At 48.1% G+C, this 27,337-nt stretch overlaps 1 pseudogene across 1 annotated transcript; it reads right to left on the bottom strand.

Moving 5' to 3' along the window:
- Positions 1 to 1,644: 1,644 nt before the first annotated feature.
- Positions 1,645 to 27,337, bottom strand: LOC311143837 (annotated as a pseudogene). The gene is made up of 14 exons: positions 27,300 to 27,337; positions 26,892 to 27,095; positions 22,426 to 23,684; positions 21,249 to 22,119; positions 19,394 to 19,521; positions 18,765 to 19,004; positions 18,502 to 18,565; positions 17,811 to 17,947; positions 17,596 to 17,667; positions 3,324 to 3,417; positions 2,858 to 2,907; positions 2,532 to 2,725; positions 2,045 to 2,157; positions 1,645 to 1,752 (listed from the first exon to the last, which is right to left on the bottom strand). The product of its transcript is annotated as an uncharacterized misc_RNA (transcript).

Consider the following 27,337-nt stretch of genomic DNA (forward strand, 5'->3'; position numbering starts at 1 on the left):
GTCAGGGAGTCAGTCAGTCAAAGACAGAGAGGGAGATGGAGGAGAGGGGTGGCAGAATGAGCGATCTCTCAATGTTGGCTAGGGAGTTAAGAGCAACAGTCTCAGCAGAAATACAGCTAGGCCTATATAACTGGAATACACACACATAACAAACACACACACACACACACGCCGCTTCATCTACATATGGAAAGTTGAGTGAGACCCAAATAGAATTTTGGAAATATCTGAGAGATAACGAAGTGTCAGTATAAATCAATCTGAACCAGATAGATACAACATCAGGAACACCTTCCTAATTTTCAGTTGCACTGTTGAGCGTGAAAAACCCAGCAGTGTTGCAGTTCTTGCCACAAACCGGTGCGCCTGGCACCTACTACCGTATCCTGTTTAAAGGAACGTACATTTTTTGTCTTGCCCATTCACCCTCTGAATGGCACACATACACAATCCATGTCTCAATTGTCTCAAGGCTTAAAAATCCTTCTTTAACCTGTCTCCTCCCCTTCATCTACACTGATGGACATGGATTTAACAAGTGGCATCAATAAGGGATCATAGCTTTCACCTGGATTCACCTGGTCAGTCTATGTCATGGAAAGAGCAAGTGTTCTTGATGTTTTGTATACTCACTGTACATATTCTGATTCAACAAACAAGGAGATAGACCCCTACATACAATTTGCAATATCAAAAAGACATTTATGAAACACATTTCGGTATGTAACTTTTGATAACCACATTAGACACTGTTATAAATAAAGTTTTGCAAAGGCGGGAACATGAATACTGGCCAAAGAAACCAAATCTAAATGCTATAGTTTTGGTCTTTTTGTAAAAACAAATGGTCTGACACACATAGTGCACATTAAAAGTGAAAGGCATCTCAACATGTCATTTAAAAGGCCATCACACAGTGTAGTCATACAAGCAAAGCTACCGGTAACTTGATCTACCCGTAACGTGATCTACCCTTCGGGATAAGTGGGCTGACAATCCAAAAGAAAACTCAAAATCCCAATCACCTTTACATTTACATCATTTAGCAGATGCTCTTATCCAGAGCGACTTACAAATTGGTGCATTCAACTTATGATACCTTTCCCATGATGCATCCATTTGTCCTGGTAAGGCTCATGGGAAATGTAGTCCAGAAATGCAGTCCAGGTCTCTTCCCACTGGGCAAAAACTGGTTGAATAAATGTTGTTTCCACGTCATTTTAACAAAATCAATCAATGTGATGATGTTGAATCAACATGGAAAACTGATTGGATTGCAAAAAATAATCAACGCAAGGGAATTTAGTATTTTTTTCAACCAACTTTTAACCTAAATCCAATAACATGGTGACATTGTTTGTTTATTCACGTTGAATTCACGTTAGTTGATAACTCAACCAAACGTAAATCAAAACTAGACATTGAACTGACGTCTATGCCCAGTGGGCAGGAATTGGCTTTTTGAGGAAATGGTCACTGGTTTCCACAGTGGCTTTTTGCAAAGGAGGCTAGTTAAGAGTTTTACTGTGGTTGAATGCTTTGTATTCCAGAAATATAGTCCAGGTCTCTTGTTCTTTTACAGTCTAGGTTTTGTATAGTAGAGGAATCACAAAGTCCTCACTGGTGCACTGTACCATGTTTCTCTTAAATGTCCTTGTTTGACAGTGTCTGTGTTTGTTTCATCATTACATGTGGCACATTTGGCAAAGCAGCGAGTTTAAAGGCTTTAAATCCATGTGGCACTTCGTAGATCTGCACTGACAATCCGAAGAGGAAAGAGATCCCAAGACAGTTCACTCTGCTTGATTGGAGGAATAACAACACCTTCCCCCAATCAAGTTAAAGCACAAGGTAAAGCGCCACCACTGTGTATAAATCCAATCCGTCATTTATGGTACATTCTGAGAATTGAAGCGTAACAATAATCCTGAAGACCTGGAATGCAGGGGGAATCCTCTACTTATAATCACACCGGTTGTGTCCCTCTCTTCCTTCTTCCATTAGGCCAGGTTGTTGGGTCTCATCCCTCCCGCCACTAGCCCACATTGGCACTGATGCGTATCCACTGCAGAGCCTGTCTGGTGTACTGGACTGCATGAGCAATACTACTGTGGAGAGTCAATGGCCCTGACAGAGTATTCAGGTAGTTAAAGAACTCTTGAGAGAGATAGAAGGAGAGAGAGAGAGGGAGAGAGTGGGAGAGAGGGAGAGAGAGAAAGGGAGAGAGAGGGGGCGAGACAGAGTGAAGGAGAGAGTTAGATAAAATTGAATAAAGCGTTGAAACCTAGTATCAACAAAATTAGCTCTCTCACTCTCTCAGTTTATTGGCATGGGAAACTTGCGAAAGCAAGTGAAATAAACAATAAACAAAAATGAAATTAATAGTAAATATTACACTCAAAATAGTTTCAAAAGAATAGAGACATTTAAAATGTTATATTATTGTTGTAACAATGTGAAAATTCTCTCTCTTCAAAAAGCCACAGAGGTCATTTCTATTCATTGGCTAATAATGGGGTAGTCTCTCTCACCATTGTTGTCTCTGGCCAGGCTTTCTGCTAGCTCCCAGTACTCATAGCTGTACAGGACATTGTTGGTGATGTTCAGGTGGTTTGCTGCCATCTGGTGGATGCGCTGGGGAATGCTGATGAGGGAAGAGGGGGAGCTGCCCAGGGTGAGGGCTGAGGGGCTGGGGGAGAGGGAGGAGGGAGGCCCCCCTGTGCCCCTGTGGATGAGAAGAACACAATGATACTTCACTGGGGAGAATCAAATCAACCTAATACTATATACATTCAAAAATACATTGCAGAGATTGAGAGTGAGAAAGAGGAAATAAGAGAGAGAGAGACTTCCTTACTTTCCTGAGTCGCTCCAGATGGGGGGTGTAGTAGGCACTTTGGGAGAACTCTGGAATGACATAAAACACACGTTTACAATCTATCCAGTCTAATCCAACACATCTGCGTTTAATTGTATCACACTAAATCCAGCTGTTAAAATAGCTGCTGGTGAGGTTTGTACCTTAAAGTAGTCCAGTAGAGCTTTGGAGTACTTCAGGGTTAGGATGAGGGTGAGGGTTAGGGTGAGGGTGAGGGTTAGGGTGAGGATGAGGTTTTGTATCTTAAAGTAGTCCAGTGGAGCTTTGGAGTACTTCAGGGTTAGGATGAGGGTGAGGGTGAGGGTGAGGGTGAGGGTTAGGGTGAGGATGAGGTTTTGTATCTTAAAGTAGTCCAGTGGAGCTTTGGAGTACTTCAGGGTTAGGATGAGGGTGAGGGTGAGGGTTAGTTTGAGGGTGAGGGTTAGAGTGAGGGTAAGATTTGTACCTTAAAGTAGTCCAGTAGAGCTTTGGAGTATTTCATGGCGTTGTCCTTCTTCAGACGAAACATCTGCCAGTACAGGAGAGCAAGGCACTGGAAACTAGGGAACACACACACACACACACACACACACACACATATACACATACACACACACACACACACACACACATTTGAAATACCTTATTTGAATCCACAAATCACATTACAGTCGAGAAGGATTCAAAAATTCAAAGGACACGGATATCCGGACACTTATGGATACAGAAAGCACCTTCTTCTCCATCCACAAGGCTGCCCATGACTGCTGACCTCACTACCCAGCTAACAATTCTAGGGAGAGAGAAAGTTTTTGTAATGTTCTCCTAATGTTTGAGTTTCCAGCTTTCCGTTAGTTAGGGGAACATTCTATCATTCTAACCTTCTGAGAACCTTTTGAGCATGTTTTGGTGTTAAAGTTAGGAGAACATTCCCTTAATGTAAAACAGAACTTAGCTAGAATGTGGTTACAATGTTCTCAGAAAATACAACATTAATGTTCTAGACGCGTTTTATGTGACGTTGCAAGAACATTCATGTGTCCAGTTTTCTGAGGGTTAGGAGAATATTCCGTCAACGTCCCACCAAACATACACAGAACGTGGTTGCCATGTTCTCAGAATGTAAGATATTCATGTTCTAGACACGTTTCATGGGACGTTGCAAGAATATTTCTGGGTATCAGTTATCATTATAATATATTTTTTACCCCCTTTTTCGATCTTGTCTCATCGCTGCAACTCCCCAACGGGCTTGGGAGGCGAAGGTCGAGTCATGCGTCCTCCAAAACATGACCTGCCAAACCACGCTTCTTAACACCCGCCCCACCAATGTATCGGCCCGCCACAAGGAGTCGCTAGAGCGCAATGAGCCAAGTAAAGCCCCCCCGGCCAAACTCTCCCCTAGCCCGGACGACGCTGGGCCAAACTCTCCCCTAACCCGGACGACCCTGGGCCAAACTCTCCCCTAACCCGGACGACGCTGGGCCAAACTCTCCCCTAACCCGGACGACGCTGGGCCAAACTCTCCCCTAACCCGGACGACGCTGGGCCAAACTCTCCCCTAACCCAGACGACCCTGGGCCAAACTCTCCCCTAACCCGGACGACCCTGGGCCAAACTCTCCCCTAACCCGGACAACGCTGGGCCAAACTCTCCCCTAACCCGGACGACCCTGGGCCAAACTCTCCCCTAACCCGGACGACCCTGGGCCAAACTCTCCCCTAACCCGGACGACCCTGGGCCAAACTCTCCCCTAACCCGGACGACCCTGGGCCAAACTCTCCCCTAACCCGGACGACGCTGGGCCAATTGTGTGCCGCCCTATGGGACTCCCGATCAAGGCCGTTTGTGATACAGTCTGGGATCGAACCCGGGTTTGTAGTGATGCCTCTAGCACTGCATTAGACCGCTGCGCCACTCTGGAGCCCCCCAAAGAATTTCCTTACACCTTGTTACTGTTGCCAAGCCCATCAAGGCCTTGATTAAAGAACCACTGATCCATTCACAGCTCTTGTCTGTTGGCAAGGTTAGGGATACTCATACACAGTGTTTCCAACTTACATATTGTTGTGCATGTATACAGTAATCATTGTTCAACATGTCCTCACCTGGGATTTGAACTCACAACCTCTTGATTTGAATATTCTATCGTCATTGAGTTGATTTACTTATTTCAACAATTTAAGGGCTTTCTGTATAGTTGTCTAATGTTGGTGGTGCATATTAACCTGTTTTAATGATACTCTTCAATCAAAATGATCAATAAAAGTTTGTCTTGACTGTACTTTTAACAGAGCTGACATTTACTTCAAAGTGCATTCACCCTATTGCTTACACATATCAAGTTGTTTCAGATCTAAACAAGTGCCTAGGGAGGAGGGGTTAGGGTTTCTTCTGGACAGGGCCTAACTATACTGTCCCAATAAACACATGCCCTAGAGCAGGGATCATCAACTAGAATCAGCCACGTGCCAATTTGTTTCTTGAGCAGATGGTCAAGGGGCCGGAACATAATTACAAATAATTTGTAGACGGCAAACTGACCGCAAGATGCCCAAACAGATATAATGTTTGACTAAAACATAATCATTTCAAACTTTGTTTACATTTGTATATGATGACGTGTCTGTTTATTATGCGTGGGAATACTTGAACAGATTTCTTAAATAGAAATAATTTGGAGCTGATTTCCTGATGTTTTTACAGTCTTTTATGTCTAACAATGAAAATTCCCCAAAATAAAACTTTTTTGTTTTTTTGCTCAGAAAACTTGGGGGGCCAAATAAAACCACCCGTGGGCCAAATTCGGCCTGCAGGACGCCAGTTGGGCAACCCTGCCCTAGTGCTATCCCTTATTGGGACAGTGGTTAGGGTGTTCATCATTGGTGCTGGTGGCCCGGGTTTGAGTCCTGATAGGGAAGTAACCCTACTCTCACATTCTTAGCAATATACAGTATGTTAATGTCATTATTTGGCAATGGTTACAACACACCTATCTGATCTAATAAAAACGTTTTTCTCATTGAAAGTTGGGAATCGGTAGAATTATAGATAGCTGAGCATCTCAAAGAGAACTCCATCGTCTTTTTGAAATCCACAGCACATATACAGAACCATGTAGAACAAACGTGTCTCTGATTAGGAATCACATCAGATCTCGTCTTTGCTTTTCTATCTGTAACATTACTAATTTGTCGCCGAAACATAGCCCAGGGGGTAATGTTGCTTCTGATAGAAACATAGCCCAGGGGGTAATGTTGCTTCTGATAGAAACATAGCCCAGGGGGTAATGTTGCTTCTGATAGAAACATAGCCCAGGGGGTAATGTTGCTACTGATAGAAAGATAGCCCAGGGTGTAATGTTGCTTCTGATAGAAACATAGCCCAGGTGGTAATGTTGCTTCTGATAGAAACATAGCCCAGGGGGTAATGTTGCTTCTGATAGAAACATAGCCCAGGTGGTAGTGTTGCTTCTGATAAAAACATAGCCAGGACATGGTTGCCATATTCTCCGAATATCACTAGCATTTCTGTACTTTCTCACATTTGCCATTTAAGCAAAGATGATGATGCCAGTTATACCAAAACAATACACAACACAGAGTGCCATCTCTAAGTTTTAATGTGGAAAAACAGACAAATTACAACAGAATCACTTGGGACAAATCACAGAAATCACAACATGTTAAAGGGGAAATCTGCAGTTGCTACATCCATTCTTGAATTTCTAAATGAATGATATACACGGTATGTGGTGTGTACTGTATTTCAAGACGATGAAGAGAAGCTCAGCTATTTGGAATTACTAAATACTGATAACTTATGACGTAGTGGAAATGTGGTCATAATTCATCCTCAAGGGGTAATCCTACAGATTCTCATCTTTCAATGAGAAACTCATTTTAATTAGATCAGATAAGTGTGTTGTAACTGTTGCCAAATAATGACATTAACATATATTGCTAAGAACGTGACAGTAGGGTGACTCCCCAAGCGGGTCTTGAACACAGGCCACCAGCACTAATGACAAATGCCCTAATCACTGTCCAAAAAAGGAATATCTCTGGGCATGTGTTTATTGGGACAGTATAGTTAGGCCCTGTCCAGAAGAAACCCTAACCCCTCCACCCTAGGCATTTGTTTAGATCGGAAACAAATTGATATGTGTAAGCAATAGGTTGAATGCACTTTGAAGTAAATATCAGCTCTGTTAAAAGTACAGTCAATAAAATATTTTATTGATCATAGTGATTCAGGAGAATCATTAAAACAGGTTAATATGCCACACCAATATTAGACAGCTATACAGAAAGCCCTTAACATGCTGAAAAAAGTAAATAAAATCAATGATAAGAGAATAGTCAGATTAACTGCAACCTTCACGGACATGGTGGCGTAGCAGGAAGATTGGAGTACTGTGAACCAAAAGGTTGTGAGTTCAAATCCCAGGTGAGGACATGTAGGATGATAATGACATATTAGTTGAACATGCACAATGTAATTGTGTGTCAAATAAACATTGAATCTTAAAAGCACTGTTTGTGTGAGTATCCATATGTCACGCCCTGGCTCTGGGGACTCTTTAATGTTGAGCCAGGGTGTTAGTTTCTATGTTTAGTTTTCTAGGTTTCTGTTCTAGATCGTTGTATTTCTATGTTGGCCAGGGTGGTTCCCAATCAGAGGCAGCTGATTCTCGTTGTCTCTGATTGGGAACCATACTTAGGCAGCCTGTTGGCACTTTTGTATTGTGGGATCTTGATCCGTAAGGTTTGTGTTTAAACCCTAGGACTTCACGTATCGTTTATTGTTTTGTTCGTGTGTACTCATTAAAAGAATGTACGCTTATCACGCTGCGCCTTGGTCCGCTTCATCATGTGTCAACGATCGTGACAGAAGATCCCACCTCGACTGGATCAAGCAGCGTGACGAGGAGAGAGGATGGACTTGGGAGGAGATGAGTGCGAGTCTGGCAAGAGGGATGGAGGCCTTGAGCACGGGGGAGAGACAAGCCCAATAAATGTTTAGGGGGGGGGGCTCACACCGTGGACGGCGAGGCAGCGGGAGGCCGTGATAGAGCGGTTCGGCAGGTTAGCAGAGGAGGCCGCCAGGTTACGGGGGCCACTGGTCACGAGGGAGAAGGGTAGTGTAGAGGCACGGCGAGAGGTACTGGGGTGTTTTACCAGTCCGGTCCGGCCTGTTCCTGATTCCCGCACAAGGCCAGTGGTGTGTGTTCCCAGTACGGTCAGGCCTGTTCCTGCTCCCCGCACTAAGCCAGTGGTGCGCGTCGCCAGCCCGGTCCGGCCTGTTCCTGCTCCCCGCACCAAGCCAGTGGTGCGCGTCGTCAGCCCGGTCCGGCCTGTTCCTGCTCCCCGCACCAAGCCTGTGGTGCGCGTCGCCAGCCCGGTCCGGCCTGTTCCTGCTCCCCGCACCAAGCCAGTGGTGCGCGTCGTCAGCCCGGTCCGGCCTGTTCCTGCTCCCCGCACCAAGCCTGTGGTGCGCGTCGCCAGCCCGGTCCGGCCTGTTCCTGCTCCCCGCACCAAGCCAGTGGTGCGCGTCGCCAGCCCGGTCCGGCCTGTTCCTGCTCCCCGCACCAAGCCAATGGTGCGCGTCGTCAGCCCGGTCCGGCCCCTTCCTGCTCCCCGCACCAAGCCAGTGGTGCGCGCCGTCAGCCCGGTCCGGCCCGTTCCCGCTCCCCGCACCAAGCCAGTGGTGCGCGTCGTCAGTCCGGCACGGTCCGTGCCTGTTCCACCTGTGCCTGGTCCGGCACCGGTCAGCTGCTCCACGCCGGAGCCAGAGCAATCCTCTCCACCGGTGTTCAGTCCAGCTCCGGCCAGCAGGGCAAGACCACGAGGGCGAGAGAGAGAGTGGTGGTCGCGCCCGGAGCTGGATCCGCCTCCGAGGCGGAATGCCCACCCGGCCCCTCCCCTGTGGTGTTTGGTTGGCGCGGTCGCAGTCCGCGCCTTTGGGGGGGGGGGGGGGTACTGTCACGCCCTGGCTCTGGGGACTCTTTAATGTTGAGCCAGGGTGTTAGTTTCTAGGTTTAGTTTTCTAGGTTTCTGTTCTAGATCGTTGTATTTCTATGTTGGCCAGGGTGGTTCCCAATCAGAGGCAGCTGATTCTCGTTGTCTCTGATTGGGAACCATACTTAGGCAGCCTGTTGGCACTTTTGTATTGTGGGATCTTGATCCGTAAGGTTTGTGTTTAAACCCTAGGACTTCACGTATCGTTTATTGTTTTGTTTGTGTGTACTCATTAAAAGAATGTACGCTTATCACGCTGCGCCTTGGTCCGCTTCATCATGTGTCAACGATCGTGACACGATAACCTTGCCAACAGACAAAGAGCTGTGAATGGATCAGTAGTTGACCAATCAGGGCCTTGTACGGCTTGGCAACAGTGATGTGTAATGAATCCTTTCTTTGGACACAAATGTATTAGCAATGTTCCCATGAAATGTGTGTAGAACATCAATATTTTACGTTCTGAGAAAATGGCAACCATTCTCTGTCTATGTTTGGTGGGACATTGACGGAATATTCTCCTAACCAACAGAAAACTGGACACATGAAAGTTCTTGCAATGTTCTCATGAAACGTTTTTAGAACATTAATATCTTATATTCTGAGAACATGGCAACCAGGTTTTGTGTATGTTTGGTGGGACGTTGATGGAATATTCTCCTAACCCTCAGAAAACTGGACACAGGAATGTTCTTGCAAAGTTCCCATGAAACGTGTCTAGAACATTAATATCTTATGTTCTGAGAACATGACAACCATGTCCTGTGTATGTTTGGTGGGATGTTGATAGAATATTCTCCTAACCAACAGAAAACTGGACACATTAATGTTCTTGCAACGTCCCATGAAATGTTTCTAGAACATTAATATAAGTTCTGAGAACATGGTAACCACATACTGGGTTCTATTTGACATTAAGGTAATGGTCTCTTGGAAACATTCCTTGCACATCACAGGAACATTCTTACAAAAACGTTAGTTAATGACCTAATGAGACTCTTAAGGGAACATTCTCTAAAGTTGTGGGAACGTTTGTTGTTAGCTGGGTAGCTGCTTTGTCTTTGTCCTATGCAGGCCTGCATTCTGAAGGCCATGTATTGCCAGCCTATGTACGTGGCCGAGACTCCCACATATCAGCACAAAAAATTTGCACTGATATCCGAGGCTGTTCAGGCACGAGGGGCTGGTATTTCAGTAACTTGTCAGCAAAGGTCTGCTCCATGTAAGAGACAAAAGAGCAACCCACTTCCAAAATGAGCACCTCCCTCTTGCCTCCCCCACAACAACAATATCTGGCATACTTGGCATACAAGAAAACACATCATCATCAACATCAAACCAGCTTCCTCTGACAAGAGAATGTTTGTGAATGTGTGCTGTTGGTGAGACTACCTGTCTCACCTCAGTAGCTATCAGGTTGACAAGGTGGCCATGTCTAGCTATGTACAGGTCTTTGAATGAACGGCAAACCATTAACAACATGTGCAACAGACTCCATTACATTTGACTCGTGTGAAATACAAAACGGATCATGGTTTGCAGGGTACGAGAGTGCTAGGTTGTATTCTGTTAGTAGGACCTGCAACCCACACACACGCACACACACACGTGCACACACACACACACACACACACACAAATCAAATCATCAAAATGAAATCACGTTTTATTTGTCACATGCGCCGAATAGAACAGGTGTAGACTTTACTGTGAGCCCTTACCCAACAACGCAGAGTTAAAAAGTAAGAAACATTTATCCCTACAGGCGATGATATTCTAGGTGGGTAATCATAGACAAAGTGACATTAGCAACGCGCACCTCAGGATTCTCCCTTGTTTCTGTGACGTGTAAATTCACTTGTCACATAATTGTCGCTGGATCTATTTATTTAGAAAGAAAAGCAATGCACATTCCAACCCTTGCTTGTACAAAGCGCATTTTCCTGTAGATTTTATGATTGTGCCAACGTGCGCTATGCCCGCTCAAACACATGCCAGTCCCCTTCAAAATGTCAACAATGGTACAGGGTTTTGATCGGAATCTATTTCTTGGTACAGGGATTTGATCGGAATCTATTGCTTGGACAGGGATTAAATGCACTGACACTTGGACAGGGACTAAACGCACTGATGCTTGGACCGGGACTAAACGCATTGACGCTTGGACAAGACTAAACGCACTGACACTTGGACCGGGACTAAACCCACTGATGCTTGGACCGGGACTAAACACATTGACGCTTGGACAAGACTAAACGCACTGACACTTGGACCGGGACTAAACCCACTGACGCTTGGACAGGGACTAAATGCACAGACATAATATTTATATCACAAGAAAGACAAGAAAGTGATTGTTGCACAGGAGGGTGTTAATGTTTGTGCAGTTTGAAAAAGTTAAGATTTACAGTGCCTTGCAAAAGTGTTCCTCCCCCTTGGCGTTTTTCCTATTTTGTTGCATTACAACTGTCATGCCCTGACTCAGGGGACTCGTATATGTTGAGTCAGGGTGTGTATATTCTTTGTTATGTAGTATTTTCTATGTGGGATCTAGTATGTTTAGTTCTATGTTGGCCGGTGTGGTTCCCAATCAGAGGCAGCTGTCGCTCGTTGTCTCTGATTGGGGTCCATACTTAGGCAGCCTATTGGCACTATTGAGTTGTGGGATCTTGTTCCGTGTAAGGTATGTTGTGTGTATCTACCTTAGGACTTCACGTTTCATTTAGTTATTTGTTTTATCGTGGTGTTTATTTGGTTTAATAAACATGTACGTATATAACGCTGCGCCTTGGTCTGACCCGTCATTCAACGAACGTGACAGAAGATCCCACCAAACGAGGACCAAGCAGCGTGCCCAGGCGGAGCGAATAGCCATGTCACAGGTGGGCAAATTGTGGTCATGGGAGGAGATATTCGCGGGGAAAGGACCATGGGCTAAGGTAGATGCCCAGGCAGGAGAGGAGCAATGGCAACATGGAGGAGGCCGGTCGAGGAGGAAGCCCGAGAAGCAGCCCCAAGTACATTTTTTTGGGGGGGCACACGGGGTGGTTGGCAGAGCCTAGGGTTAGAGCAGAGCCAACTCCCCGTACTCACGCGAGGAAGCGTATGACTGGGCAAGCTCCGTGTTATGCGGAGCTACATACTGTGTCGCCAGTGCACCGGCACAGTCCTGTACGTCCTGTGCTTGCACCACGCACGTGCCGTGCGAAGATGGGCATCCACCCAGGACGGGGTGTGCCGGCTCAACGCTCCTGGTCTCCAGTACGCCTCCTCGGTCCCGCATATCCTGCGCCAGTTCTAAGAACTGTATCGCCAGTGCGCGTGCACAGCCCAGTGCGTCCTGTACTGATGCCTCACACATACTGTGCGGAAGTAGGCATCCAGCCAGGACGGGTTGTGCCAGCTCTCCGCTCCAGACCTCCAGTCCGCCTCCACAGTCCGGTCCGGCCTGTTCCTGCTCCTCGCACCAAGCCAGTGGTGCGTGTCGCCAGCCCGGCCCGGCCTGTTCCTGCACCTCGCACCAAGCCAGTGGTGCGCGTCGCCAGCCCGGCCCGGCCTGTTCCTGCTCCTCGCACCAAGCCAGTGGTGCGCGTCGCCAGCCCGGCCCGGCCTGTTCCTGCTCTTCGCACCAAGCCAGTGGTGCGCGTCGCCAGCCCGGCCCGGCCTGTTACTGCTCCTCGCACCAAACTAGTGGTGCGCGTCGCCAGCCCGGCCCGGCCTGTTCCTGCTCCTCGCACCAAGCCAGCGGTGCGCGTCGCCAGCCCGGCCCGGCATGTTCCTGCTCCTCGCACCAAGCCAGCGGTGCGCGTCGCCAGCCCGGCCCGGCATGTTCCTGCTCCTCGCACCAAGCCAGCGGTGCGCGTCTCCAGTCCGGCCCGGCCTGTTCCTGCTCCTCGCACCAAGCCAGTGGTGCGCGTCGCCAGCCCGGCCCGACCTGTTCCTGCTCCTCGCACCAAGCCAGTGGTGCGCGTCGCCAGCCCGGCCCGACCTTTTCCTGCTCCTCGCACCAAGCCAGTGGTGCGCGTCGCCAGCCCGGCCCGATCTGTTCCTGCTCCTCGCACCAGACCAGTGGTGCGTTTGTCCAGTCCGGCACGGCCAGTGCCCGTTCCACCGGTGCCTGATCCAGCTCCGGTCAGCTGCTCCACTCCGGAGCCAGAGCAGTCCGCTCCACCGGTGCCTGATCCAACTCCGGTCAGCGGCTCCACTCCGGAGCCAGAGCAGTCCGCTCCACCGGGGTCTAGTCCAGCTCCGGTCAGCGGCTCCACTCCGGAGCCAGAGCAGTCCGCTCCACCGGTGCCTGATCCAGCTCCGGTCAGCGGCTCCACTCCGGAGCCAGAGCAGTCCTCTCCACCGGTGCCAAGTCCAGCTCCGGTCAGCAGCTCCAGTCCAGACCATGACGTCAGCCCCTCTCCAGGTTCGGGGTCTCCCACACCAGGGTCCAGACAGGGCCTGGCGTATCGTGGGAGGAAGGAGAGGGGAAGCAGCGCGCCGAGGTCCAGACCAGACCAGGGGCGCAACAGGGAGGCGGAGAGTGAGAGGTCGTCACGCCCCGAGCCGGATCCGCCTCCAAGGCGGAATGCCCACCCGGCCCCTACCCTGTTATGTTTATGTTGTGCGGTCGGAGTCTGCACCTTTGGGGGGGGGTACTGTCACGCCCTGACTCAGGGGACTCGTACTGTACATGTTGTGTCAGGGTGTGTATATTCTTTGTTATGTAGTATTTTCTATGTGGGATAAAGTATGTTTAGTTCTATGTTGGCCGGTGTGGTTCCCAATCAGAGGCAGCTGTCGCTCGTTGTCTCTGATTGGGGACCATACTTAGGCAGCCTATTGGCACTATTGAGTTGTGGGATCTTGTTCCGTGTAAGGTATGTTGTGTGTATCTACCTTAGGACTTCACGTTTCGTTTCGTTTATTGTTTTGTTGTGTGTTTATTTAGTTGAATAAACATGTACGTATATCACGCTGCGCCTTGGTCTGTCCCGTCATTAAACGAACGTGACAACAACCTGTAATTTAAATAGATTTTTATTTTTATTTCATGTAATGGACATACACAAAATAGTCCAAATTGGTGAAGTGAAATGAAAAAAATAACTTGTTTCAAAAAATTCTAAATAATAAATAACGGAAAGGTGGTGCGTGCATATGTATTCACCCCCTTTGCTATGAAGGCCTTAAATAAGATCTGGTGCAACCAATTACCTTCAGAAGTCACATAATTAGTTAAATAAAGTCCACCTGTATGCAATACAAGTGTCACATGATCTGTCACATCATCTCAGTATATATACACCTGTTCTGAAAGGCCCCAGTCTGCAACACCACTAAGCAAGGGGCACCAACAAGCAAGCGGCACCATGAAGACCAAGGAGCTCTCCAAACAGGTCAGGGACAAAGTTGTGGAGAAGTACAGATCAGGGGTGGGTTATAAAAAAATATCAGAAACTTTGAACATCCCACGGAGCACCATTAAATCCATTATAAAAAAATGGAAAGAATATGGCACCACAACAAACCTGCCAAGAGAGGGCCGCCCACCAAAACTCACGGACCAGGCAAGGAGGGCATTAATCAGAGAGGCATCAAAGAGACCAAAGATAACCCTGAAGGAGCTGCAAAGCTCCACAGCGGAGATTGAGGTATCTGTCCATAGGACCACTTTAAGCCGTACACTCCACAGAGCTGGGCTTTACGGAAGAGTGGCCAGAAAAAAGCCATTGCTTGAAGAAAAAAATAAGCAAACACGTTTGGTGTTCGCCAAAAGGCATGTGGGAGACTCCCCAAACATATGGAAGAAGGTACTCTGGTCAGATCAGACTAAAATTTAGTTTTTTGGAAAACGTTATGTCTGGCGCAAACCCAACACCTCTCATCACCCCGAGGACACCATACCCACAGTGAAGCATGGTGGTGGCATCAACATGTTGTGGGGATGTTTTTCATCGGCAGGGACTGGGAAACTGGTCAGAATTGAAGGAATGATGGATGGCGCTAAATACAGGGAAATTCTTGAGGGAAACCTGTTTCAGTCTTCCAGAGATTTGAGACTGGGACGGAGGTTCACCTTCTAGCAGGACAATGACCCTAAGCATACTGCTAAAGCAACACTTGAGTGGTTTAAGGGGAAATATTTAAATGTCTTGGAATGGCCTAGTCAAAGCCCAGACCTCAATCCAATTGAGAATCTGTGGTATGACTTAAAGATTGCTGAACACCAATAGAACCCATTCAACTTGAAGGAGCTAGAGCAGTTTTGCCTTGAAGAATGGGCAAAATTCCCAGTGGCTAGATGTGCCAAGCTTATAGAGACATACCCCTACAAACTTTAAGCTGTAATTGCTGCAAAAGGTGGCTCTACAAAGTATTGACTTTGTGGGGGGGGGTGAATAGTTATGCACGCTAAAGTTTTCAGTTTTTTTGTGTTATTTCTTGTTTGTTTCACAAAAAAAATATTTAGCATCTTCAAAGTGGTAGGCATGTTGTGTAAATCAAATGATACAACATTTTAATTCCAGGTTGTAAGGCAACAAAATAGGAAAAATGCCAAGGGGGGTGAATACTTTCACAAGCCACTGTAATTCATTTGAAATGTTTACAAAGTAGGCTAACTCAGCCACAATAGATTCCGCTCCCGAAAATGAACAACCAACTGTAAACTATAAAAAAAATATAGAGCAGGGCGTTTAGGTTAGGTCCTTTTCTTAAACAGTCTCAACCTAATGTTAAATATGCAAGCAGATTTGACAAAAACAATCATGAATATGAGTGAAAGCCACGGTGAAAGCTATTGGAGATTATGGGGTTAGGTAGAGGCCTAGAAAGATGCTGGTTGCATGGAGTCCTAATCATGCAAATTAGTTGTTATTTCCGAAACACATACAGTGCATTCGGAAAGTATTCAGACCCCTTGATTTTTTCCACATTTTGTTACGTTACAGCCTTATTCTAAAATTGATTAAATTGTTTCCCCCCCCCACAATACCCCATAATGACAAAGCGAAAACAGGTTTTTAGAAATGTTTGCAAATGTATATACAAAAAAATACAAAAAATACTACCTTATTTACATTAGTATTCAGACCCTTTGCTATGAGACTCGAAATTGAGCTCAGGTGCATCCTGTTTCCATTGATCATCCTTGAGATGTTTCTACAAGTTGATTGGAGTCCACCTGTGGTAAATTAAATTGATTGGACATGATTTGGAAAGGCACACACCTGTCTATATAAAGTTCCACAGTTGACAGTGCATGTCAGAGCAAAACCCAAGCCATGATTTTGAAGGAATTGTCCGTAGAGCCCCGAGAGAGGATTGTGTCGAGGCACAGATCTGGGGAAGGGTACCAAAACGTTCTGCAGCATTGAAGGTCCCCAAGAACACAGTGGCCTCCATAATTCTTAAATGGAAGAAGTTTGGAACCACCAAGAATCTTCCTAGAGCTGGCGACCCGGCCAAACTGAGCAATCGGGGGAGAAGGGCCTTGGTGGGGGAGGTGACCAAGAACACGATGGTCAATCTGACAGAGCTCCAGAGTTCCTCTGTGGAGATGGGAGAACATTTCAGAAGGACAACCATCTCTGCAGCACTCCACCAATCAGGCCTTTATGGTAGAGTGGGCACAAGGAAGCCACTCCTCAGTAAAAGGCGCATGACAGCAGCTTGGAGTTTGCCAAAAGGCACCTAAAGGACTCTCAGACCATGAGAAACAAGATTATCTGGTCCTGATGAAACCAAGATTGAACTCTTTGGCCTGAATGCCAAGCGTCACGTCTGGAGGAAACCTGGCACCATCCCTACGGTAAAGCATGGTGGTGGCAGCATCATGTTGTGGGGATGTTTTTCAGCGGCAGGTACTGGGAGACTAGTCAGGATCGAGGGAAAGTTGAACGGAGCAAAGTACAGAGAGATCCTTGATGAAAACCTGCTCCAGAGCGCTCAGGACCTCAGACTGGGGCGAAGGTTCACCTTCCAACAGGACAACAACCCTAAGCACACAGCCAAGACAACGCAAGAGTGGCTTCAGGACAAGTCTCTGAATGTCCTTGAGTGACCCAGCCAGAGCCCAGAAATGAACCCTAATCGAACATCTCTGGAGAGATGCTCCCCATCCAACCTGGCAGGGCTTGAGAGGATCTGCAGAGAAGAATGGGAGAAACTCCCCAAATACCGGTGTGCCAAGCTTGTAGCGTCATACCCAAGTAGACTTGAGGCTGTAATCGCTGCCAAAGATGCTTCAAGAAAGTCCTGAGTAAAGGGTCTGAATACTTTTGTAAATGTGATAGGTCCGTTTTTATTTTTAATAAATGTGCAAACATTTCTAAAAGCCTGTCTTTGCTTTGTCATTATGGGGTATTGTGTGTAGATTGATGAGGGAAAAAAACACAATTTAATCAATTTTAGAATAAGGCTGTAACGTAACAAAATGTGGAAAAAGTCAAGGGGTCTGAATATTTTCAGAATGCACTGTAAATAGACCAGATATAGTTGACATTAAATTGAATACTTAAATTGCCACTAAAACTGTCTGGATTCCATTGATTTTCCAGATCTTATTAAACAATGGTTTATGTTCTATAATTCAGCCAATATTTGATGGAATTTAACATAAACAACTATCTTATTCCATTATGCAGCTCTTACTGTACACATACATGTACATACATCAGAACTGTATAATAAATAAAAATTTGACGACTGTTGCTAGTGACATACGTACCACAGTACGGCCAACTGTTTGTCTTCCTGTCTGGCCCCAGGGCCAGAGTGGTTCTTCAACCTCATGGCATACCTGACAACCACAGAGGATCACTGTTAAAGTGTGTGTGTGTGTGTGTGTGTGTGTTTGTTTGTGTGTGTGTGTACATGTGTGTTTGTGTGTGTGCACGTGGGTGTTTGTGTGTGTGTGTGAGTGTGGCTGTGTGTGTATCTCACCTGATGAGCTCTACTGTCTCTGTGTACATGGTATAGGGAGACTTGGCCTCCAGCGGCCCCTCCTCCATAGCTTTGCCACACTCCATGAAGGAGAGAGCAGCATCCACATAGTTCACTGCCTTCCCCAGCTTATCCACCTGAGAGAGAGAGAGAGAGAGAGAGGAGAGAGAGGAGAGAGAGAGAGAAAAAGAAAAAGACAGAAAGAAAGAAAGAAAGACAGATGTGATATGTGAGATAAAAAAGGTTGGGCGAGATGAGACCTCTCTAGCCACTTAATCAAGTAATTTCATGACATGCATGTGTGGTCCTCTGTAGCTCAGCTGGTAGAGCACGGCGCTTGTAACGCCAAGGTAGTGGGTTCGATCCCCGGGACCACCCATACACAAAAAAAATTATGCACGCATGACTGTAAGTCGCTTTGAATAAAAGCGTCTGCTAAATTATTTATTATAGGGTCCTTATCTTAAACCATCTGTAAAGTTGTACTAATTGTCCTAGACATCTTTTAAAAAGTCTTAACTGTCCTATTTCAGTGTTAGAACAGTCCCTCTGGTCCTGACCAAGTCCTAACCCAGTCCTAACCCAGTCCTAACCCAGTCCTAACCTAGTCCTGACCCAGTCCTAACCCAGTCCTAGCCCAGTCCTGACCCAGTCCTAACCCAGTCCTGACCCAGTCCTGAGCCAGTCTCACCATGGCATCTGCACGGTGCTTCATCCTCTTGGCCTCATGCATGTAGTACTCAGCATGGTGTGGGCTAGAGAGGGATGGAGAGAGAGAGAGAGAGAGAGAGAGAGAGAGAGAGAGAGAGAGAGAGAGAGACGGAGTAAATAGTAAAGATCAGACACATTATTACTGTGTGGTAGCTACTGACTGCTTCTGGTGGTATAGGTTTGGCTGTAGAATGTGGTCATGAGGACTGAAAGGGGTCTAATTTCAGTAATTCAGTCACTCACGGTTCATGGTTGAGTACAGTTCCTCTCTGGCTCCCTGCCCGTCGCAAAGGAGGTCCCCAGGATTCACACTTGGGCGGGGGCTGCCCTGACACACCTACACACTCCACCTCCATCTTAGCATGAGTCCTGGGCATCTCTGGGGGCTGTGTTATGATGGGGGGCTTGGTGGGGTCCGGGGTGTCAGAGAGAGGGGACAGGGGGGACAGTGGCCTCTTACTGTCCAGGTAGTCCTCCAAGAACCTGCTCACACATACACCCCCCCCCCCAAGGACACAGTCAGTACTTTTTACAGTGTGTATGTGTGTATGAGTGTTTTGTGTGTGAGAGTGTGTATAAGTGTGTATGAGAGTGTGTATAAGTGTGTATGCTAGTGTGTATAAGTGTGTAGGAGGGTGTGTATAAGTGTGTATGAGAGTGTTTATAAGTGTGTATGAGAGTGTGTATAAGTGTGTATGAGAGTGTGTCTAAGTGTGTTTGAGAGTGTGTATAAGTGTGTATTAGAGTGTTTATAAGTGTGTATGAGAGTGTTTATAAATGTGTATGAGAGTGTTTATAAATGTGTATGAGAGTGTGTATAAGTGTGTATGAGAGTGTGTATAAATGTGTATGATTGTGTGTTCCAGTCTCACCCGTTGTGTCTGGCATCTGAGTGGGGGTCTAGACGTCTGTTAGCTGTAGACTCTGTGTGGGCTGAGGGGCCGTTGGTGTGGGAGTTCCTCCTCTTACTCTCTCTGTGGTGCTGGACTCCATTCTCTGACTGGGAGGAAACACACACATTATGGCTGAACCACGGATACCAGGCTATTATAGTTCAAAAGCAACAGTGATGGACACCAGGCTAATATAGTTCTAAAGCAACAGTGATGGACACCAGGCTATTATAGTTCTAAAGCAACAGTGATGGACACCAGGCTATTGTAGTTCTAAAACAACAGTGATGGACACCAGGCTATTATAGTTCTAAAGCAACAGTGATGGACACCAGGCTATTATAAACTCAGCAAAACAAACGTCCTCTCACTGTCAACTGCGTTTATTTTCAGCAAACTTAACATGTGTAAATATTTGTATGAACATAACAAGATTCAACAACTGAGACATAAACTGAACAAGTTCCACAGGCATGTGACTAACAGAAATTGAATAATGTGTCCCTGAACAAAGGGGGAATCAAAATTAAAAGTAACAGTCAGTATCTGGGGTGGCCACCAGCTGCATTAAGTACTGGAGTGCATCTCCTCCTCATGGACTGCACCAGATTTGCCAGTTCTTGCTGTGAGATGTTACCCCACTCTTCCACCAAGGCACCTGCAAGTCCCCGGACATTTCTGGGGGGAATGACCCTAGCCCTCACCCTCCGATCCAACAGGTTCCAGACGTGCTCAATGGGATTGAGATCCGGGCTCTTCTCTGGCCATGGCAGAACACTGACATTCCTGTCTTGCAGGAAATCACACACAGAACAAGCAGTATGGCTGGTGGCATTGTCATGCTGGAGGGTCATGTCAGGATTAGCCTGCAGGAAGGGTACCACATGAGGGAGGAGGATGTCTTCCCTGTAACGCACAGCGTTGAGATTGCCTGCAATGACAACAAGCTCAGTCCGATGATGCTGTGACACACCGCTCCAGACCATGACGGACCCTCCACCTCCAAATCGATCCCGCTCCAGAGTACAGGCCTCGGTGTAACGCTCATTCCTTCGACGATAAACGCGAATCCGACCATCACCCCTGGTGAGACAAAACCGTGACTCGTCAGTGAAGAGCACTTTTTGCCAGTCCTGTCTGGTCCAGCGACGGTGGGTTTGTGCCCATAGGCGACGTTGTTGCCGGGGATGTCTAGTGAGGACCTGCCTTACAACAGGCCTACAAGCCTGTTGTGGACAGTCTGAGCAATGATGGAGGGATTGTGTGTTCCTGGTGTAACTCGGGCAGTTGTTGTTTCCATCCTGTACCTGTCCCGCAGGTGTGATGTTTGGATGTACCGATCCTGTGCAGGTGTTGTTACACATGGTCTGCCACTGTGAGGACGATCAGCTGTCCGTCCTGTCACCCTGTAGCGCTGTCTTAAGCATCTCACAGTACGGACATTGCAATGTATTGCCCTGGCCACATCTGCAGTCCTCAGGCACATTCACACAGATGAGCAGGGACCCTGGGCATCTTTCTTTTGGTGTTTTTCAGAGTCAGTAGAAAAGCCTCTTTAGTGTTTAAGTTTTCATAACTGTGACCTTAATTGCCTACCGTCTGTAAACTGTTAGTGTCCTAACGACTGTTCCTCAGGTGCATGTTCATTAATTGTTTATGGTTAATTGGGAAACAGTGTTTAAACCCTTTACAATGAAGATCTGTGAAGTTATTTGGATTTTTACGATTTATCTTTGAAAGACAGGGTCCTGAAAAAGGGACATTTCTTTTTTTGCTGAGTTTCGCTTGCTTACACTCAAGGTATGAAGAGAAAAAGAGAAGGAATGTGTGTTACCTTGCGTTTCCTCCTGCTGTCTCCTCCCTCTGTCTCGGGGGTGTATAGGTGTCTCATGGCCTCTTTTTGCTTGGAAGAGGAAGAGGAGGAGGAAGAGGAGGGATGTTTGTGAAAGGCTGGGGTGTCTGTCGTAGTGTCAGGCACTCTGTTGAGCAGGGAGAGGTCTAACTGCACCACCAGATTCCTCAGGCCTCGATGGGAGGCTGGGGCCTGTTCACTACGCCCAAACGGGACCAGGGTGTAGAGTTTCTGCTTTCCCTGGCTCTGCGGCCCCTGGCCTTGGTTGGATGTGGCAGTGCCCCTGGGGTAGAGCACTCCAGGCCTGCTGTCTGCAGGCCTCCCCGGGCCCTGGTGCCCTCTCCTGGGGATAGGACGCTGGCTGGACGTGGAGTCGGCTGGGACTTTGGCGACGTTGGGAGGCAGACTGGGCTCAGAGTCGGACTCTGATGATGAAGAGGAGGAAGACGAGGAATCTGTGGGAGGGATGACAGGAGTGGGGGAGGAGGGCGATGGCGGAAGGGAAGGGTCCGGCTGAGACTCTCTATCTTCCTCCTCACTCTTCCTCCTCCTCTTTTTCTTGGTCCCGTGGCGTTGTGGATCGATGGGATTGCGGTGTCGCTCGCTGTTGGTGTGAGGTCTTTGCTTGGGCTGGACCGCCTGCCATTCACCTCTCTGCTGCTGCGGTTGTTTCTTCCTCCTCCTCCTCTTCTCCTCCCTCTCTCTCTCCTCCCTCCTCCTCTTTCTCTCCTCTACGTCCTCTTCCTCCTCTTCCTCTGAGCTCTGGATCCAGGGGCGTCTTAGCAACTTCTCCTCCGCCAGTCTTCGCTCTCCCTTTCTTTCCCCCTTTCTTTCCTTCTGTTTCTCCCCCTGCCTCTTTCCCTCTTTCTCCCCCTGCCTCACTCCCTGTTTTCCCTGTTTCTCCCCCTGCCTCACTCCCTGTTTTCCCTGTTTCTCCCCCTGCCTCTCTCCCTGTTTCTCCCCCTGCCTCGCTCCCTGTTTCTCCCCCTGCCTCTCTCCCTGTTTCTCCCCCTGCCTCACTTCCTGTTTCTCCCCCTGCCTCTCTCCCTGTTTCTCCCCCTGCCTCGCTCCCTGTTTCTCCCCCTGCCTCTCTCCCTGTTTCTCCCCCTGCCTCTCTCCCTGTTTCTCCCCCTGCCTCTCTCCCTGTTTTTCCCCCTGCCTCTCTCCCTGTTTCTCTGCCTGTCTCTCTACATTACTCCCCCCCCTTCCCTCTGTCTGCCTGTCTGCCTTCCTCTCTCTCTGGTTGTCCACCTCCCGCTCTCTCTCCCTGGATTGGGGCTTCCTCTGCGGAGGCTTTGTGTGGGGAGAAGGGGCCTCCCGGGACTTGACTTTGGGTCTAGGACTGGGGCTTGATCTAGAGCTAGGCCCAGAACCAGCTTTGGAGATAGGCCGAGAATGTGGCTTGGTGCTCGATTTGGAACTGTCACCAATTCTGCTGCTGGTCTCTCTGCTTGGGTCTGTGGCAGGTAAGGTCTTGGCCCCTGGTGTGGGACTGGGACTGGTACTGAGGCTGGTTGTCAAACCAGGCCCAAACTTGGGCCTGTGGTTGGAGTTGGAATTGTGGCTGAGTCTGCTACTCTCCTTGGGCCTTTGTCCAGAGGTTGATGGGTGTTGGCTGGTTTTGAGGGCAAGGATGGGGTTGTGTTTCAAATTAGACCGAGAATGAAGCCTGGGACTGGAGTTGGGACTAGGCCTGGGTCTGGGTCTGTGGCTCAGCTCAGTGCTCAGAGCAGGTGCTGCCTTGGCTGTGTTCTTGGGAGTGGGAACAGACTGGCTCTGTGTGGGTTTAGGCCTGGAGCTGTGCTGAAGCGGAGGCTGGGGAGAGGAACTGTGCCTCAGTTTGCTCTTGGGCTCAATGCTGGGAGCAGGTGCGATCCTGATTTTGGGTCTATGGCTCGGGCTGATTGTTAGGCTAGGCCGCTTGAGAGGCCTGATGCTTTCCTGATGAAGACTCCGAACCTGAGGATAGTGACGGGAGCTAGACTGAGTAAGGCTAGGACTAGGACTCCTAGGGGGGTGCCGGGGTATGGGGCTAGGGCTGCGGCTGGCTCTGGGGCTGAGGCAGGGGCTCGGACAGACACTGGGGACCGGGCTAGGGATGGGGCTGTGTCTTGGGCTGGGGCTAGGGCAAGGACTGGGACAGGGGCTACAGCCAGGGCTAGGCCGAGGGCTATGCCTGGGGCTGTAGTTGAAGTGTGGGCTGGGAACAGGGCTCTGGCTGGGACTGTAGTCCTCTCTGGTCCCCCAGAATCTGGCCGGAGACGGGGCTCCGTGGGGGTCTGGGGAGGGCGAGCTGTGCTCTGTAGCTCTCTGGGCGTGGTCGCGGTTGCTGGAATCCTGGTCCCAGGAGAAGGATTTTTTTCTGACTTTCTTCAGCCACTTATCCAGCTGCCACTGAGTGGTGGAGGGGTGATCTGTCTGAGAAAACAGAGAGAGGAGGATGAGAGGATGGAGAGGGATGACAGATTTAAGGAGAGAGGGATGACAGATTTAAGGAGAGAGGGATGAATGGAGAAACAGTCCGGTAGGAACAGCAAAGGAGAGAGATCATGCTTTTTGTGATGAACAAGTCAGTTTGACTTGCAGAAAGTGATTGAACTATATTCAATCAAAACAGTGGTTAAGCCAAAAACAACAATCTTCCTGAGCAGTGAGAAATACTATTTATAAATATGCAGATTAGCTTTTTCCCACAAAAATATTGATATGTTGAATGGCCAGTGCAAGATTATTATTTTATTTTTATTAAAGAAAACGATATGTTTAATAAAGCTGTGTAAGGAGGGAAAAGATGAGGAAAGAAGGAAGAGGAGGGTCTGTCATATGCTCACTCTTTTCTGTGAAGAGAGAGAGCGAGAGAGAGAGAGAGAGAGAGAGAGAGAGAGAGAGAGTGAGAGAGAGAGAGAGAGAGAGAGAGAGAGAGAGAGAGAGAGAGAGAGAGAGAGAGAGAGAGAGAGAGAGAGAGAGAGATTCTGAGGGGGAGGGAGGGATAGAGTATGGAATGAGAGAGGGTAGAATAAGATGAGAGAGGAAGTGACAGTGACAGGAGTAAACAATAGATTCCTTGAAAAATTATGACACACATTGGAATATTTCAAAACACACAACACACACTCAAAACCATACAAACAGTACCCACACACATTACTCACTCACAGTTCCAGCTTCATTCTTATCACCACGGTCAAAACTGAAATGTTCTAAACTGTTCTAATCTACACTGCACACGTACATTAAAACAACACACTGTCAAAACTACCACTCGTTCAACCATAGTCCACTTTAATTTGGCCACTTCTTCAACCCTCCTTCCTTTTCTACTACCACTGGAATCTACACACATCTGCCCTGACAGAGGATACCCCCCCCCCCCCCCCCCCCCACACACACACACACACTGGCTGTTTATTCTGCCTAACAACTCACTCATTAATCCAGATTGAACAGACTAGCTGTGTATTCTGCCTAACAACTCTCTTATTAATCCAGAAAGAACAGAAGAGAGTTTTAAAAAGAAGAGGATATACTCACTGGTGGAGTGCACAATTACTTTCCTGCTCTCTCTCTCTTTTCTCTCTTTTTTCCTGTCCCCCTCTCTCTCTCCCTCTCTCTCTCCCTCTCTCTCTCCCTCTCTCTCTCCCACTCTCTCTCCCTCTCTCTCTCCCTCTCCAGTAGCGAATTTAAACTAGTCCTCTACTCAAACACTGCCTCCTCCCAGGTCACGCCCCCCTCCCAGGTCACGCCCCCCCCCCCCCCAGGTCACGCCCCCCTTCCCTCTTTCCCTCACCCTCTTTTCCAGAGAAGACACTGCATCTCTTGTACCCTCTCTGCCCCCTCCCAACCTCCCTCCCTCTAACTGGAACCCCCCCTCTCCTCGGGAGACACTATAACGCTCAACGTAGATTAAAAACACATGGGGCTCCCACCCCCGCGCCACCACTCTCACTCCCACCACCTCTATAGGGGCCTGATATCCGGCATGAATAGAGCCAGCTATGGTCATACAGACACACAGGGCCTTCCATTCATACAGGCAGGAGAAGCAGGTTTCCCCTACTCAACTCTCTCTGCATAGCTAACCTACACCCCTAACTGCTGTCCCCCTCCATCGACAATAACCCCCACCGCCTCCTCAAATACGGACCTATTTTACACCGCTGCTTATGGACAGACCTCTCGCTCTCTCTCTCTCTCTCTGTTCTGTCTATAGGCAGCAGTGTAATAGATCTTTATAGGTCTCTCTCTCTACTGGGTATTTACATGCTTGTAATAAAATAAAATAAATTATTATTATTACATGCTTGTAACTCACTGCCAATGAAACTGCCATTTTAAAGTTAGTCTTACCTTTACTTTAGTGTAAGCTAGTGTAGCAGTCTGTTGGGTATTAGTGTGGGAGAGACTATCATGCTAACTACTAACGCAATGTTAGCGTGAAACCGAATCTCCGGGACTCCCACCTCCCGTGGACTTTCCTATTTGGGACTGGGCTTGTTGACATGACACCCAGACTCTAATTCCTACAGCAACTCCCCTCACCCTGCCTCACCCTGCCCTTCTCCCCCTGCATACCCCTCCCCCTGCTTCCTCACCCTGACTCACCCCCTCTCCCTCACCCCCTCCCCCAGAGAGAGAGAGAGAATTTGAAATGAGGGGAGGCAGAGAGTAAAAGGGTGGAAGAGGCTAAAGGGAGAGAGAGAAATATCCATAAAGAGAGAAAATGAGAAATGCCATGAGAGAGAAAGGTAGCTAAATAGAGAGAGATATGGTATACATACAGAAAGACAGCAGTGTGACAGACAGACAGACAGCAGTGTGACAGACAGACAGACAGACAGCAGTGTTACAGACAGACAGACAGACAGACAGACAGACAGACAGACAGCAGTGTGACAGACAGACAGCAGTGTGACAGACAGACAGACAAACAGCAGTGTGACAGACAGACAGACAGACAGCAGTGTGACAGACAGACAGACAGACCGCAGTGTGACAGACAGACAGACAGACAGACAGACAGCAGTGTGACAGACAGACAGACAGCAGTGTGACAGACAGACAGACAGCAGTGTGACAGACAGACAGACAGACAGACAGACAGCAGTGTGACAGACAGACAGACAGACAGACAAACAGCAGTGTGACAGACAGACAGACAGCAGTGTGACAGACAGACAGACAGACAGACAGCAGTGTGACAGACAGACAGACAGACAAACAGCAGTGTGACAGACAGCAGTGAGACAGACAGACAGACAGCAGTGTGACAGACAGACAGACAGACAGACAGACAGCAGTGTGACAGACAGACAGCAGTTTGACAGACAGACAGACAGACAAACAGCAGTGTGACAGACAGACAGACAGACAGCAGTGTGACAGACAGACAGACAGACCGCAGTGTGACAGACAGACAGACAGCCGTGTGACAGACAGACAGACAGACAAACAGCAGTGTGACAGACAGACAGACAGCAGTGAGACAGACAGACAGACAGCAGTGTGACAGACAGACAGACAGACAGACAGCAGTGTGACAGACAGACAGCAGTGTGACAGACAGACAGACAGACAGACAGACAGACAGACAGCAGTGTGACAGACAGTGATTGTGGTGGTAACTACCTCCTCAGTGCAGCTGAGAGACTGAGTGTCGGTGGGTGTCCCAGGATCGGAGTGTGTTTCTGGGCTGGGGCTACGGGAGCGATGGCTACTGCTCTCCTCCTCCGACTCACTGGAGGAGTCTGAGCCTGAAGAGTTGGAGCCTGAAGAGTCGGAGCTGAACGTCTCACCCTCCCACCATGTGTGTGTGTGTGCTGCTCCGACAGACTGTCAATCAACAAACACAAACACCAAAAAGGGGTCAGCTTACACACAGATGCACGAGTACGCACAAACACGCACAGTTGCACGAACACACACACAAACAATTAGTGCGCACTCAAACTCGTTGGCCCTCTTCATTAGTCACTATCAGTGTGTGTCTGTGTCTGTTTAAGAGTGACCAGGAGAGAGAAACATGGGTTGGTCTACCATCCAACTGTCATATTCCACACATCCAGACCTTTCAT

The sequence above is a fragment of the Coregonus lavaretus genome (assembly GCF_964263955.1).
Source record: "Coregonus lavaretus genome assembly, chromosome: 16".
Taxonomy (NCBI): domain Eukaryota; kingdom Metazoa; phylum Chordata; class Actinopteri; order Salmoniformes; family Salmonidae; genus Coregonus; species Coregonus lavaretus.